Source organism: Mastigoproctus giganteus, chromosome 6, assembly GCF_048544385.1.
Source record: "Mastigoproctus giganteus isolate SK-2022 chromosome 6, ASM4854438v1, whole genome shotgun sequence".
Taxonomy (NCBI): Eukaryota; Metazoa; Arthropoda; class Arachnida; order Uropygi; family Thelyphonidae; genus Mastigoproctus; species Mastigoproctus giganteus.
This window is the reverse complement of record NC_143580.1, coordinates 45342638-45356213: the sequence shown is the minus strand read 5'-3', so window position 1 is coordinate 45356213 and position 13576 is coordinate 45342638.

Below are 13576 nucleotides of genomic sequence, written 5' to 3'. Positions count from 1 at the left end.
GCAGAATTGCAGACACTGCAATTCTGCAAGTGGGGTATATCGCTTGTCTATCTTCCTTATGACGTAGTGGAATGCTGCTGTGTGTTTCTGGATGTAATCCTTCAGGTTAACTATTGCTGTCTTTTGTTGCTCAATGAGGTCTATCAGGCCCCTTCCGTCTTCTTTCCTGGCAATTGTCAGTCTCTCCACGTCAGATTTCGGGTGGTGTGGGCGGCTCTTTGTCATCATTGTCCTTGTAGTCGAACACATGTTGAACACATGGTGTTACTCCAATCTATGACCCCGAAGGAGTATGTTAGCACTGGGACTGCATAGGTGTTTATGGCTTTAACTGTGTTCTCTCTGTCCAGCTTTGCTTACAGCAGGCTTCTGAGTCTCTGATTGTATATTTTCGGCCAGGCAGGCCTTAATTTCCTTGTGCTGTAACTGCTAAGCCTGCATCATCCCCAAGTATTTGTAGATCTCTCCATCTGCCATGGCTTCGATCTCTTTACCAGTCTGGAGCTGGTAGTTTCCGTTGACCAACTTTCCATGGTTCAGTGTGTGAGTCTTGAATTTGTTTAGACCAAATTCCATTCTAACATAATTGCTGAATTCTTCGGTGACCTGGAGAAGTTGCTAAAGGTGCTTCTCGGTTCCTGCGTAGAGCTTGGTGTCTTCCATGTACAACTGGTGGGTGAGGGTGTACAGGTTCTTTCCTTCTTTGAGGTTATATCCGTACTTGCTACTGTTGAGCATGTTAGATAGCGGGTTAAGTGGTAGACAGAACAACAATGGGCTCAGGGCGGGTGTTCCTCTCCTGATGGGGATTGACCTGATTGTGATGTTTTTGACCTTAATGGAGATAATACTTTTCGCTATCGTTTCTCCTAGGAAGTTTGTCACTATCGGATTGACTGTGGAGATGTTCAGCGCCTCTATTAGCGAGCTATGAGGCACGGAGTCGAAGGACTTGCGGTAATCGATGTAGGCTGTGTATATACTGCGGCACTTCTTGCAGGCTTGCTCCATAACCGCGGCATCTATAGTTAATTGCTCCTGCATCCTTTGCTCAGCCGCTTGCATCCTTTCTGCTGTTTGGCCATTATGTTCTTGCTCTCCAAGTGGTCTGATTTCTTCCTGGTTATACGGCTGGTCAGGATCTTGTACACATTGTTGGGAGTCAGGGGATTGGCCTATATTTCACCGGGTTTCTTGTATCTTCGTCTTTAGGCTTCAGATATGTGATTCCTTGAGTGAGAAACTTCGGGAATGTCTCTGAGTGCCTTATGATTCGGGTGAACTGCTCTGCCAGGTGCTTGTGTGTGTGTGTGTGTGTGTGTGCTAGTGAGCTTCTTGTAGTAGTTGTGGACTTTATCTATTCCTGGAGTTTGCCAGTTTTGAGAGTTCTTGATCTGGTTCTTGGTCTGTTTCACTTCTTCTTCCGGAATCTCCCACCCTCTCATTTCTTGTACGTCCTTGGTTTTCTTGCCTTCTAGTTTTATCCAGGTGGCTCGGCTCTTATGTCTTACTTCCCTGCTCCATATGTTTCCCCAGAACTCTTCAATCATCTTCTTCTCGGGTGGTCCGTTCCCTTCTTTCCCGTCTTCTCCGAGATTCCTATAGAAGCCTCTTCGGTGTTCATCGAAGATTCGGTTGTTTATTTTTCTCTGGGAGCTCTCTTTTTATCGGCATAGAGTCTCGCTGAATGCAAGGAGGTTCTGCTTCAATGTGTCCAAGTACTCTCCTTTTGTCTGATTTTTTTGTCTCATGTTTGCTGTGGACACTGTCTAGTCTGCGCGGTAGCACAGTGGCATCATCACCGTCCTCTCCACACAGGGTGGAAAGGCCCGCGTTCGAATCCCGTCGATGATGCGTGGAACTTTAATGGGTTTTTGTTCACTCCATGGCTGAGTTAGTCGGTCTCAGGCTAGATAGCAAGGTTTTTTTTTTTCCCGGGAACTGGAATTTTTCGTCCAGCAAACAGACTAATCGACCACAGAACACACGCAATTAACAGACAAGACAAAGCACAGCAGATGAATTTAATTATCAGGTGGCCTAAATATAATAGTTTTTTTTTGTGGACGCTGTCTTTCTTGAGGATGCTCTTCACTTTTCCAATTAATTTCTTACTCCTATTGCCCCATTGGTTCTGGGTCTCTCCCAAGCTGGTGGTTCCTTCTGTTTTCGGTTCTTCTGCTGCTGGTCTCTCGCTTCTCTTCTATTAATTCTCGTGGCTGCTGCAGTACAAAAGACGGCTGTGTGGAGGACTACTATTCCTGTTGAGGTAATGCTGTATTATGTGCCGATTCAGGTGGTCTATGACTCTCCACAAGGTTCCATTCGGCCTCTGTTTCGGTATCACGTGAATCTTTGTGAGGTCCATTCCTTTGAATTCTGTTACGGCCTTCTTCCACTCGTCCACTATTCTGGATATCATGACCTCGTCTGTTTCCACTTCAGCTGCTGTGGGTTGTATTTCTTCTTGCTCTTCCTCCTCTGGTTCGGTGGTGGTATGTTCTTCCTCCTCTGGTTCCATATTCTTTATCCTTTGTAGTTGATTGCTCACGTCCTGCTTGATTTTTTTCAAGATTGCAGGAGCTATCAGATTCTTTGTGGTCCGTCTCTGGTCCGCTATTCGCTGTTAGGTGACCTGAATATCCGGGAATCGGTCCAGACACTTGGTATATAGTCTGGCACGGTAAGTTGTTATATCGGTCTCCAGCTTCGTTATTTCGTAGTATGCTTGCATGATGTACGTATTCATTTTGATGCTCCACTTGATGCGTTGGCGTTTTCCCCCTTCTTGGATGGTCACTTGCACAGGAAGCACTTCCAGTTGGTGAGGCTGGATGGTCTTCCCTTTTTTAGTGGTAGCCATGCGGGGGACAGTGCCACTCGATCCACTGTCTTCCTAGAGAGACCGACTCTGATTTATTTTTATTATTAACCATATTCTAGGTCGTAGATGTCTCTTATCAACCGGTTCAATACCACCACTTTGCTTATTGGAGGCTTGAAGTGTTGGAACCCATGTTTAGTCTCTAGAGCTAAGTTAGCATTAGCATTAGCATTAGTAGAGGCATTTGATGCAAGAAAGCAAGCTTATGCAGCATCAGCCAAAAAAAAAAAAAAAAAAACCCACTTCCACTTCACCCCTCTGTTCGTTCAAAATACCTGTCCAGCTGAGCCTTAAACTTATTTAGGCTGTCAACCTCCACCACAAGGGATGGCAGTCTGTTCCACCAACCAACCACCCGCTGGCTAAAGGCAAATTTCCGCACGTCTATCCTACATCTGTCTTTCCTCAATTTGAATTTATGCCCTCTCAGGTGATTTTTCTGAGCTAGAGGAAGAATCCCATCAGCATTGAGCATGCTTAAACCATTCAAGGCTTTATACACCTCTATCAGATCACCTCGCTGGTGCCTAGTCTCCAGACACTGTAATTTGCAAAACTTAAGCCTTTCCTCGTAAGAGCACCCCTTTGTTCCATTCACTAATCTTGTTGCCCTTCTCTGTACTCGTTCCAGCAGCTCTACATCCTTCTTGAAATGAGGCCTCCAGACCTGTATACAGTACTCTAGGTGTGACCTGACCATTGCCTTATACAATGGAATAATCACCTCCTTATCCCTGCTGGAAAAATTCCTGTATATCATTGACAATACTCCATGAGCTACTCTTGCAGCCCGTCTGCACTGCTCAGAGAACTTCATATCTGCCTGCACAATCACCCCCAAGTCCCTTTCATTCTCTACCACTGTCAGTGTAGTACCACAGAGTTGATACGTTGCCCTGGGGTTGCTGTTTCCCATGTGTAGTACTTTACATTTGTCAATGTTAAACTTCTTTTGCCACCTCTCAGCCCATCTGCTCAACCTTTCCAGATCCTGTTGCAGCAGTGTAGTGTCAGTAGTGTCCTTGACAACCCTGCCAACCTTTGTATCATCTGCAAACTTGGACATTAAGCTTGATATACCATCATCAATATCATTTATAAATACAGAAAACAATAATGGACCCAAATAAAGTTCCGGCCAACCCTTCCCTATCTCTTCCATCATGCAGTATGATTGATGATTTTTGAGGTTATGATGAATGTCGTGGCGAGATCCAATATTCCTTACATTTCGAGGGTACAGCTCTAAAACGGTGTTCGCAGGCCGGCCGCTAGTTAGTACACCGGACCGAACCTATTGGTAACCCTCTAGGAGGCTTCCGGATCATCTAGTGTATAATCTTGCTACCTCTACGCTGCCAGATAGTGACTAGAGGGAGTCCGAGTAGTGTGTATGTGGGGGGCATGGTCGAGGCCACGTTATGTCAAGGATTTGGGTATATTCTTACCATGTGTAAGCCATATTCAAAAATTTCTTTACCTCATACAGCATGTCCCACCCACTTTTTCTTACTATTCAATACACCATGAATTGTCAAACTAATACAGCAAGTTAATCTGCGAAAAGATCTAAACCTCCCAAACACTTCCTAATTAATTTCTCAAATATAACGTGGTCTCAGTTCTAATCTCAACGATGTCCATTTTCACTAGTAGTCCGCCAAACTCCATGTACTTTTTCTAACAGAATCTCAGTTTTCGGTTGATTCAACTACTGTTCATCTCAGTTGTCCAAATTATTCGCTGTATGAATCTTTTTGCCTCAAAGGTGGTACTTGTGCATAGGTCCGTTCTGATATTCCCTGCAGAGACTTAGTAATTTGGAATCTCCTCTTTTGGATCTTCTCTGGCAAAAAATCTTTCTACCTCATTGTGTCAAATTCATCTGTTGTCTCTACGGTTCTCCCAACTCCACTAATCACTTGGAGCTCTTTGACTTCCTCTCTTTGCAACTTGACTTTCTCCAGTCCAACTTTCCTAACAGTGAGGTAATTTTCCTTGGTGATTTTAATGTTCACAATTCCAGCTGGCTTCCGTTTACTAGTGACACCGACCCAGCTGGTCAAGATGCTGAGGCTTTTTCAATTACTAATGACCTTGCACAGATTGTTCTTTAACCTACAAGAATACCGGACGATCCTAACCATACAGCCAACATGCTTGATCTTTTTCTCACAAACAATCCTTCTAAGTACACTGTCGAAGTGAGAGGACCTTTCGGCACTTAATATCACAACTTGGTGAATGGCTCTTCTCCAATGGAGCCTTTATCTCATAGCTATTCCCAACCTCGTATTGTTTGGCATTACAAGAATCAAAATTAGGATGACCTGCGAGATTTCTTTTCTTCTTTTCCTTAGTCGGATTACTGTTTCAACAAGCCTGATGCCACCGTTTGCTGAGATCGTGTCAGTAAATTATCCTTGCAGGAATGGAATCCTTTATCCCACACTCCAATTTAATATCTCGTCCTCTATCTAAACCTTGGTTTTCCAATAAATATGCTAAAGTTGTTCAAGAGAAGAATGTTGCATATCGTAATTGGCTTGTTTCTAATTCTTTAGTTTCATTTTCTGCCTAAAATTGTTGCACCAAAGTTCGCAACAATTGTAAAGCAGTTATTATCAGTCCAAACTAGGGTTTGTGCAGGCTAAGAATAGAAAACTTGCTTCGTGCCCTAATTGTAGCCGAGCATTCTGATTTCTTCCCAATGCTATTGGCCGCAGCTTTTACCCATTTCTGCTCCCACCTCTGTCCAAACCAAGTGGTTCTTTTTTAACATCAGCCAATTATAAAGCTGACATGCTAGTATCCCATTTTTCTTCCAATTCATATATTAATGAACTTGATAAAACACCTCCCACCATTCAAACACGCTCCACTCAATCTCTCCTGTAGTTTTCCGTCAAAAGGAGGTCAGAAGTATTTTGACGAATCTTGACGCTAAGAAAGCTTCAGGTTCCTATGGAATTTCTCCACTTGTTCTCAAAACCTTTGCTCCTGAACTTACTCCTATTCTTTGCCTCCTTTTTTCACTTTCTTATTCCAAATGTGTTTTTTCCTTCTGCTTGGAAATATGCTCATATCCAGCCAGTTCATAAAAAGGGTGACAAATACCTCCCATCCAATTATCGTCCCATTGCATTTACTTCTACTCTTTCTAAAGTAATGGAGAAATCAATTAACTGCGAACTCTTAAACTACCTAGAAACCTTCCGTCTGATCAACGATCGCAAGTATGGATTCCGTCAATGTCGATTCACTGGTAATATTCTGGATTATGTTACTCTGGCCATTTATGGACTAATTCAATGGAAGAGTTCAGTGAAACACAAGCAGTTGCTTTTGACATCTCAAAGGCTTTCGATTGTGTTTAGCATAAATGTCTTATAAACAAGCTTCCATATTATGGTTTGACAACTGTGATTTGTAATTGGTTATCCAGTTTTCTCCCTGATCGCTCAATGAGGCTGATAGTAGATGGTGCTCTGTCTTCTAACTTCTCCACCAATGCTGGTGTCCCCGAGGCTTCAGTTCTTTTCCCAACTCTTTCCTTCTTGTATATTAATGACCTTCTTTCATTGACTGGAAATCCTATCCATAGTTTTGCTGATGAAAGCACATTGCATTCCACTTTCTATTTTGAGAAACCTTGTCCTGCTCAATCAGCTTCAACTTCTCGAAAATCTGCTACCAATTCCTTAAATGCCGATCTTCAGGTAATTTTCCAGTGCGGCAAAGACAACTTAGTTGATTTCAACCCTTCTAAAACTCAGTCTTGTCTTATATCTCGCAAAAAGGATTTTTCTGCTCCTATGCTTATCTTTTGTGACACTCCGATTTCTCGGGAAGTTGATATATCTCTTTTGGAAATTATTCTGCCTTGTAATATCTCTTGGCACAAGCACATTACAAATATTGCTTCTTCTGCATGTAAAAAACTTGGTTTTCTCTTTCGCTCTCGGCGTTATTTTCGTTCTAAAAGGCTGTTCATTCTTTACAAATCGCAAATCTGCTCTACCATGGAATATTGTTCCCACATCTGGGGTGGTGCCCCGAAGATGTCTCGCTCAGGCTTCTTGATTCCGTTCAAAAGAGGGCTGTTAGGTTAATTAATGATTCATCTCTAACAGAGTAGTAGTAGTAGTAGTGGCATGTGAAGCAAGAAAGCAAGTGTATGAGCTTAAGCAGCATCTGCCGAAAAAAAAAAAAAAAAAAAAAAAAAAAAAATCACACCATTCCCTCCAAATGCCTCTCCAATTCTACGTTAAATTTATTTTACCTATCAACTTCCACAACGACAGATAGAAGTTGCAGCAATTAACCACCCGTTGTCTAAAGGCAAATTTCCGCATATCTATTCTACATCTGTCTTTTCTTAATTGGAATTTATGCCCCCTTAAGTTCGTAATCTGAACAAGTGGAGGGATCCCATCAGAATTCAGCGTGCTCAACTCATTGAAGGCTTTATACACCTCAATCAGATCACCGCGCAGGTGCCTAGTCTCCAGCCACTGCAATTTGCAGAACTTAAGCGTCTCTTGGTAAGAGGATCCCTTCATTCCCCTCACTAATCTTGCTGCCCTTCTCTGTACACGCTCAAGCAAATCTACATCCTTCCTAAAATGAGGCCTCCAGACCTATACGCAGAACTCACCGCATGGCGTGACCATTGCCTTATAGAGAAGGACAATCACCTCCTTTTCCCTGCTAGCAAAATTCCTATATATCATTTGCAAAATCCCATGACCTGCCGTGGCAGCCTGTCTGCATTGCTCAGAAAATTTCATATCTGACTGCACAATTACTCCCATGTCTTTTTCAGTTTCTACCACCTTGAGTATCATTTTCTACCACCTCACTAATGATATCAACAGTAGGAGACCGGCAGAATTGCTTAACAAGTACAGGTCACTGTTGAAAAAAAGCCGTGAAATAGGGTTAAATTTGAAAGTGTCTGCAATTCTGCACAGCCACCAAAGGAGCGAGTATATGATGAGCGCCTTGTCGATCAATTCGGCCCTGGAAAGATTGTGCAAGGCTCAAGGGGTAGAATTTTTTCAGCCTGGACTGTACTTGTTAACAGGAGAGATTGCTTCTACAGGGATGGGATACACTTAAATAGAAAGGGTGCAGGAATCTTTGCTGATGCTATCGAGGCAGTGTTAGGTGGGTTGGAAAACTGCTAGCCTGGGGGGAGACAAAGACGAATAGATTAACGGTAGCCACTGGCAGAGGTGAAAGAGATTCTTGCACTGCTTCAATTGGAATGAGCAGAAGCCTGAAAAACAAGATGCAGGATATTTCACAGACTGCTGAGAGTCTTTGCGGTACAAGTAAACACATGGGTTGTGTTAAGATAGCTAAGAATAGAAATAGGTGCATGTATACTTGCGTGTACACCAATGCTAGCAGTTTAGTAAATAAATTTGATGAACTTGAGGTATTGCTCAAAACATCAAAGGCAGATATTGCTGGGATATCAGAGACGTGGTGTCACACAGATATAAGGAATGCAGAACTGGAATTTGGGGGTATTGAGAGTAGGAGTGTGCTATAGGCCTAATGACTCTGATGAGTATGATAAGAAACTGTACAGGGAAATAGAGCCGGCTAATAAATCAGAGAGTCTTATAATGGGAGATTTTAATTTCCCAGATATTGGCTGGAATTTAGGGGCTGGTACTCACACACTAGCAAGGCTTTTGTGGATTTATTGGATGATTGTTTTCTACTTCAGCATGTTCGGGAGGCAACTAGAGGGAGTAATACTCTTGATTTGATTATCAGCAGTGATTCTTCATGCATTAAGAATCTGCAGATAAATGAACCACTAGGTGGCAGTGATCACAGTGTGCTGAAGTGGGATTTACTCAAAGAGGTAACCACCAATAGGGGTAAAGGGAAAGGTTATTGCTTTCGTAAAGGCGACTACGATGGACTGAGACAGTATTTAAATTCTATACAGTGGGACCAACTGATGATGTTACCAACAGCAAATGCAAAATGGGAAGCATTCAAAGAACTTATCTTGGAAGCTACTAGGCTTTGCATACCAACCAAGAAATATTGTGCAAGGTTTAGGCCTAAGTGGATGTCAGATGAACTGATGAGGCATATGGCAGAGAAGAAACATGCATGGGATACATACAAATTAACACATGACACAGAAGCCTATGATAGATACAAGTTGATCTGTAACCAAGTTACAAAGGAGGTTAGGCAGGCGAAGACAGATTACGAGAAATCTTTGGCAAGGGATGCAAAGAAAAACAGCAAAGAGTTCTTTACTTATGTAAACTTTAGAAGGAAGGGGATGAAGCAGATTGGTCCACTTGATAGCGATGGGTCAACTGTTGATGATCCTGCTCAGGTAGCTAATAAACTAAATGAATATTTTGCATCGACATTCACACATGAGGAATTATTTAGCGAGGGGAAAGCTTGAGGTTTATTCAACTCTAGCAGTAAGCTAGAGAATCTTGTAATAACTGAGAGTAAAGTGGAGGAGAAATTGTTGAATATAAACACAAGAAAGGCACCCGGGGTGGATGGGATCTATCCAGTTATATTAAAGGAGGCAGCAGAGAAAGTAAGCAAACCCTTAGCCATAATTATGAGAGCTTCCTTGGACTCAGGGGAGGTACCCACAGAGTGGAGAAATGCAAATGTGACCCCAATTCACAAAGGAGGATCAAAATAAAAAAATTTATTTATTTTTTGTTGTTATCATTGTTTTGTTCGGATTCTTTTTTTTTTTTTTTGGCTGGCGCAGCATAAGCCATAGGCTTTCTTGCACCATGCGGTCGTTACTAATACTAAATACTAAATAATTTTTTCTTGGGCGGGAATCTCGACTGTAAATTGTAATTTAAACCTTTATTTAATAGGGGTGAGAAGTTAGCGTAACAGATGATATAGTACTTTCGGGTAAGGGAAGAGCATAGGATGATAGGTTTAATTTCCTTTTTATTTTTATTATTTTATTTTTTTATTTTATTTTTTTATTTTATTTTTTTATTTATTAATTACTTTTATTTATTTATTTATTTACTTTTTGTTTTTATCATTGTTTTGTTCGGATTTTGTTTTTTTTTTTTTTGGCTGGTGCAGCATAAGCCATAGGCTTTCTTGCACCATGCGGCCGTTACTAATACTAAATACTAAATACTAAAGGCTGACACAAGTAATTATAGACCTGTGAGTTTAACTTCTGTTCCAGGTAAATTAATGGAGGCATTAGTTAAAGAAGCACTGCAGGATCATTTAGACAAGACTTCAGTTATAGCTCGGACACAGCATGGTTTTGTTAAGGGGAAGTCTTGCCTGACCAATTTGATTGGATATTATGATGCACTCACAAAGGAACTGGATGTAGGGAATAACTTTGATATTATATACTTGGATCTTAGAAAGGCTTTTGTTGCACATGGAAGACTGCTGCACAAATTGGAGCAGTGTGACATTGGAGGAAAATTGCTGCTGTGGATAAAGGGGTGGCTGAGGGGGAAAAGACAGAGAGTGGTAATCAATGGACACTGCTCGTGGTGGACTAATATTATTAGTGGAGTCCCTCAGAGCTCAGTGTTGGGTCCATTATTGTTTTCTGTATTCATAAATGATATTGATGATGGTATATCAAGCTGAATGTCGAAGTTTGCAGACGATACAAAGGTAGGCAGGATTGTCAAGGACACTACTGACACTATGCTGCTGCAACAGGATCTGGAAAGGTTGAGCAGATGGGCTGAGAGGTGGCAAATGAAGTTTGACATTTACAAATGTAAAGTACTACACATGGGAAACAGCAACCCCAGAGCAACATGTCAACTATGTGGTACTACAGTGACAGTGGTAGAGAATGAAAGGGACTTGGGGGTGGTTGTGCAGGCAGATATGAAGTTCTCTGAGCAGTGCAGACGGGCTGCAAGAGTAGCTCATGGTGTATTGTCAATGATGTATAGAAATTTTTCTAGCAGGGATAAGGAGGTGATTATTCCCTTGTATAAGGCAATGGTCAGGCCACACCTAGAGTACTGTATACAGATCTGGAGGCCTCATTTCAAGAAGGATGTAGAGCTGCTGGAACGAGTACAGAGAAGAGCAAAAAGATTAGTGAATGGAACAAAGGGGTGCTCTTACGAAGAAAGGCTTAAGTTTTGCAAATTACAGTGTCTGGAGACTAGGCACCAGCGAGGTGATCTGATAGAGGTGTATAAAGCCTTGAATGGTTTGAGCATGCTCAATGCTGATGGGATTCTTCCTCTCACTCAGAATAATCACCTGAGAGGACATAAATTCAAATTGAGGAAAGACAGATGTAGGATAGACGTATGGAAATTTGCCTTTAGCCAGCGGGTGGTTGGTTGGTGGAACAGACTTCCATCCCTTGTCGTGGAAGTTGATAGCCTAAATAAGTTTAAGGCTCAGCTGGACAGGTATTTCGAACGAACAGAGGGGTGAAGTGTAAGTGGTTTCTTTTTTTTTTTTTTCTTTATTTTAGCTGATGTTGCATAAGCTTGCTTTCTTGCATCAAATGCCTCTACTAATGCTAATGCTAAAGGTAAAGTATAGTACCACACAGTTGGTACGTTTCTCTGGGGTTACTTCTACCCATATGCAGTTCTTTGCATTTGTCAAGGTTAAACTTCAGTTGTCACTTCTTAGCCCATCTGCCCAAATTATCTAGATCCTGTTCCAGTAGCACACTGCCATTACTGTCATTAACAACCCTGCCAACCTTTGTATCATCTGGAAACTTCGACAGTAAGCCTGATATACCTTCATCAATATCATTGATAAATATACAAAACAACGGAGGACCCAACACTGAACCCTGTGGGACTGTGGAATTACATTAGTTCACGAAGATCAGCGCCCATTAGTTACCACCCTCTGTCTTCTCCCACTCAACCATCCTTTTATCTATTGTAGTAACTTACCCTTAATACCATTCTGCTCCAATTTGAACAATAGTCTTCCATGCGCAAGTGTCAAAAGCTTTCCCGAAATCCAAATATATGATATCAAAATTATTTTTTGCATCCAGTTCCTTTGTAACCACATCATAATATCCTATTAAATTTGTCAGACAATACTTTCCCTTAACAAACCCATGCTGTGTCTGAATTATTGCTGCAGTCTTGTCTAGATGATCCTGCAATGCATGTTTAACCAGTGACTCCATTATTTTGCCCGGAACAGAAGTTAAACTAACTGGTCTGTAATTATTCGTGTCACCCTTAGTTCCCCTTTTATGAACTGGGGATACATTTGCACATTTCTATTCCGTGGGGACTTCCCCTTAGTCCAAGGATGCTCTCATAATTATGGCTAAGGGTTTGCTTAGTTGCTTTGCCGCCTCCTTTAATATAACTGGATAGATCCCATCCACCCCAGGTGCTTTTCTTATGTTCAACTTCAACAATTTCTCCTCCACTTTGCTTTCAGTTATTACAAAATCATTAAGTACCCTGCTACAATTTGATAACCTTCTGCCATTTTCAAACCTTAATAACTCCTCATGTGTGAATGTAGATGCAAAATACTCATTCAGTTTGTTTGCTATCTGAGCAGGATAATCAATATTGGAACCATCGATATCAATTGGACCACTCAGATTCAACCCTTTCCTTTTAGAGTTTATATAAGTAAAGAAATTGTTGCTGTTTTTCTTAGCATCTTTTGCCTTAGGCTCTCCACTCGGTGTCTCATAGACGCACTGTTTCTGTTGCATGTCTCTTCTACAGATATTTCCATTGGCACTGTTCTTTTGAATTGGCTTCTATAATTCCCGCTCTCTCTTTCAAAACAGTTCGACCACGTGCCGCCACCAGCCAACATCCATTTACTGTCCCACTTCAAACTCAGAGAACCAATTTTTCATCTTCCTCGTTTATTCTTTCAAATGCCGTTTTCTGGAACAACCTTCCTTAATACGTATTTCCTGAAAATTGCAGTCTACAGAAGTTGAAGTCCAATGTCAACAAATATCTTCTTTCGTGTTCTCAACGTCCAACTCAAGCACGGTGCTAAGTACTATAGGATCCAATTCCTCTCGTGTTTGGGTTTACATTAAAAAAAAAAATATATATATACAGAGATATATATATATATATATATATATATATATATATTGTGCAAGGAAGCCTGAAGCTTATGCTGCACCAGCCAAAAAAAAAAAAAAAAAAAAAAAAATCCTAAGTTAATGAGAGAGAGAGAGAGAAAGAGTGAGAGAAGAATGATGATATCCAGCTCGGGACCTTGGGTGTGCCAAGCCCAAACTTACTAGATGTGAACCCCTGGGGATTGATCACGTAAACTCTCTCATTTACCAGCCCTGTACATGCGCGTGCCTACTATGTGCGAAAGTCTTGGGTTCGAATTCCTTTGGATGTGAGACATTTGTATGTCTTTTATAAGCTGGCCGAATTAGTCAGTCTTGATTTCAACGAGTTTTTCACCCAGCAAACAATCAAACAGTCATATCATACACGCTATTTACGATCAATACACTTACTTTTCATGGTCTTCGTTGCTTCTATTCATAAACTAAACAAAGAAAAATAGCATGTGAACTTAAATTCTGAGTGCGCCTTCTCAAAACACCCCGTACAACCAGAAGGAAGTTGCATTGAGTATATTACAATGCATCTGAAGGTACGAGAAAATATTCAAGAAAGAAAGATATTG